General features: G+C 43.0%; 1 protein-coding gene across 1 annotated transcript in view; it reads right to left on the bottom strand.

The window, feature by feature from the left end:
- The window catches only part of LOC101656805 (neuronal acetylcholine receptor subunit alpha-7), a 125,736-nt gene that overhangs the window by 60,171 nt on the left and 62,058 nt on the right, over window positions 1-3,507 (bottom strand). The window lies entirely within an intron of this gene.

The raw sequence follows: 3,507 nt of genomic DNA, 5'->3' as shown, positions 1-3,507 counted from the left end.
AAACGCATTTGTACATTCATTGTCCTCATCATTCTCAAAACATTTCCTCTCCACTTAAGCCCCCGGCATTAGGTCCTCATTTTTCCTCTCCCTCCCCGCTCCCCCCTCCCTCATGAGCCCTTGATAATTTATAAATTATTATTTTGTCGTACCATATAAAGATCAATATCTCGTCGGACAGGGCAAGATACGAGATACTGATCTTTATATGGTCATTTGTGACCAACTCCAATTTTCCTACATCCATGTTTGGTCCATGCTATGCTTTCCAATTATTAATTGATGTTTTCAGCTGTTTCTTTGTTCTTTTGAATTGTACTTTGTAAGCAAATGAAGATCCCCTGAACTTTACTCCATCTATTTTGTTAAGATCAACTCTACTCTAATGAAGCAGTTCTTCCCGTCTCATTTTTGAGCGCCTCCCAGTATGAGGAGCTCATCTTCTGGCACGGTATCTGACAATGAAGTGTTCTGTGGGTAATTCCTCTGACTGGATGGGCCATTCCTTCATGGTAGTTTGTCCTCAGCCTGTAAGGTCTGCTGAAACCTGCTCATCCTGGTGACTCTGCTGGTACTTGAAATATCAGTGACATACCTTCCAACATCACAGCAAAACGCAAGTCACCATGTACGAGGCCAGGGTGACTAGAGAAACAAATCCAGTGACACTCATATATGTTTAAGAAAGAGCTTTATATCAAGAAGTAATTACATATCAAGAAAATATTCCACCCACCCCAGTCTAACTCAAGTCCCTAAGTCCAATACTAGTCCCTAAGTCCCTCTTCAGACTCACACAGGAATATGCAATGATGCAGAATGCAGGAAGAGCACAGGCTGGTGGGTGCAAAGTCATGTGGATCCAATGGCGGTGACTCTGGCAGCAATCAGGGTCAGCCAGCAGAAAGGTGAAGGCAGAGAGAGAAGGGGAGGCTCCCAGGGTCCTCCTCATGAGAAGGCCACGCACAGGCTGTGACCTGATTGACGGGCTGAATACCAGCCCTACACTTTTATATATCTTCACATTGACATGAAATTATGTAACCACCACAACCACCACAAAGTGACTGATGAGTGGTTACTATGCGACTTATTCCACCTTTATTAGTATCTATGAAGGACACGACATCAGGATCACAGGAAGGCTTTTTAACAACGTTCCACATGCAGAGGACACACTCTTGCTGATGGAAAGTGAAGACTACTGGAAGCCCTTTCTGATAACGATCAAGGTTTACAGCCTTCAGTCTGAACTAAAACTCAATGCAACTCAAACAGAAGTTCTCACAACTGGACCACTAGGTAACATCATGATGAACAGAGAAAATATCACAGTTGTCAAGGCTTTTATTTTGCTTGTATCTGCAATCAAGCAGCAGTCAAGAAATCGAAGGACTCATTGCAGTGGGTAACTCTGGTGCAGGGGACTTCTTTAAAGTGTTAAAAGTCAGGATGTGACATTGAGAACTATGGTGGGCCTGAGCCAAGCCAGGGTATTTTCAATCAATCACCTTAGATGCATGTGACAGTTGGACCTTGAATAAGGAAAACAGAAGAATAATCAATGCATTTGAATTATGGTGCTGGAGAAGAAGATTGAAAATACCATGGGATGCCGCAAGAAGAAACATATTTGTCTGAGGTGCATCTTGATTGCACATTTGATCAATATCAGACTGAAGATGTTGATAAAATTCTTCAATTTCTGCATCCCTAGCTTTAGTAGTTTGTGCATAAATTTGAATACTTATATTAACTAAATTTTCTTGTATTCATATAGATACTATTCTATCACAGCCAGCTTGTACTTCAAGTAGCATTGTCTTGGGAGAAGTACAGCCACAATGTTCTTTAGAAGCAAGAATGGCGAGACTCTGTCTATGTACTTTGAGCATGTTATCAAGCGACCAATTCCTGAAAAAGAACATCGTGCTTGGTAAAGTCGAAGGGCAGCAAAGGAAGAGGACGGCAAGCTGGACTGGCACAGTGCTTGGAACAAATGGGCTCTACCATATGCATCGGGAGGGCGGCACAGTCCCAGACAGGGCTCTGTTCTGTCGTGTGCACGGTCTCGATGACACAGGAGAACAAGCCCTCTTCACCTCCCACTCCGAAAGCTCTCACTTTTAGTTTAGCCATCATTTCCCAAAACTCGGTTGTCCGATGTAATTTAAGGATGAGTGGCAGAAATTCAAAAACTAAAATCCTTCTGGAGAGAGGACAAATTATTCAAGAGAAATATGACCACTAGGAGCAAAGAACTAGGAGCCAGTGCAAGAAATTAAATTAGCCAGCCTTCTGAAATTAGCCGGTGTAGGGCAAAGGTATCAGGCAGTCCAGGGATAATGACTGTAAGGCCTATAACACTGTTTGGTGAACCAGGAAGGCGCATTTCTCTCCTCTGGATGAGCCAAAGACAATCAGCATTAGAAAATAATTGTCTTTTGTATGTTCATTATTATAGTTCATGGAGTTCTTGGGTGGTGTCAATAATTAATTCACTGACTCTTAGCCAAAAGATTAGTCGACCCAGAGGCAACGCAATAAATACCAACGCAAGTTGGTATCTACAAAACACTGAGATAATCAGCCATTGAAAACACAATGGAGCACAATTCCACATTGATATAAGCACACAGGAGATTCCCGAGTTAGAGTTCACTCACCAGCGACCGGTTTATTACATTTTAGACCTTATTGAGAGGAGATGTTCTGAATTCCCATATTTGACACACAGAGTTTACTAAAGATACTCGCTGTTTTTAGAAACCTATTTTGCCTGGATAACTGCCTTTTCTTAGATTACCTTGGCTTCATGATTAATATCATATCCTTTTACTTCAAAAGAAGAATTGTCAGAATGTCTACCTTTCTTCTGTCAAGTACACAATCTGCATTACAAACTTGCACATGCAGCTGAGAAAGGCAACCCTCCCTCGTCTGTCTTTGCTGCAGAACTCTCCCAAGACACAAGGCTCTGTATCAAATGAGCAGCTGGCCCCAAAGAAGGCTCTAGCAGAACATCTCAAAGGCCAGCAACCGCTCCTGCTGTTGACTTACTACTTCCATTCAGTGTGTGTACCCCTGCCCCATTCAGGTATAGTTCCAGTGTCAATGCAAGCGACGGAGCGGCATGCACTCTCAGTGTACAGACTGCAGGTGTGGCAGCCACAGGCAGCAGAGCAGGTGGAAAAACACTGTAGAGCAGCAGCTCTCAACCTGTGGGTCCCAACCCCTTGGGGGTCGAACGACCCTTTCACAGGGGTCGCCCGATTCATAACAGTAACAAAATTACAGTGATGAAGTAGCAACGAAAATAATTTTATGGTTGCAGGGTCGCCATCACATGAGGAACTGTATGAAAGGGTCGCGGCATTAGGAAGGTTGAGAACCACTGCTGTAGAATAAAATCTATTTCACTGCTTCTCAAAGGCCTGACTATTTAGAAAACCCCACAGGGAACAATAGTATCAACTTTTTAATTGGTTTATTAGGGGCCCATAAGAC

Source organism: Echinops telfairi, unplaced genomic scaffold (genome assembly GCF_000313985.2).
Source record: "Echinops telfairi isolate 266 unplaced genomic scaffold, ASM31398v2 ScPeMD7_7;HRSCAF=31, whole genome shotgun sequence".
Taxonomy (NCBI): Eukaryota; Metazoa; Chordata; class Mammalia; order Afrosoricida; family Tenrecidae; genus Echinops; species Echinops telfairi.
This window is presented reverse-complemented; position numbering and strand designations above follow the sequence as displayed.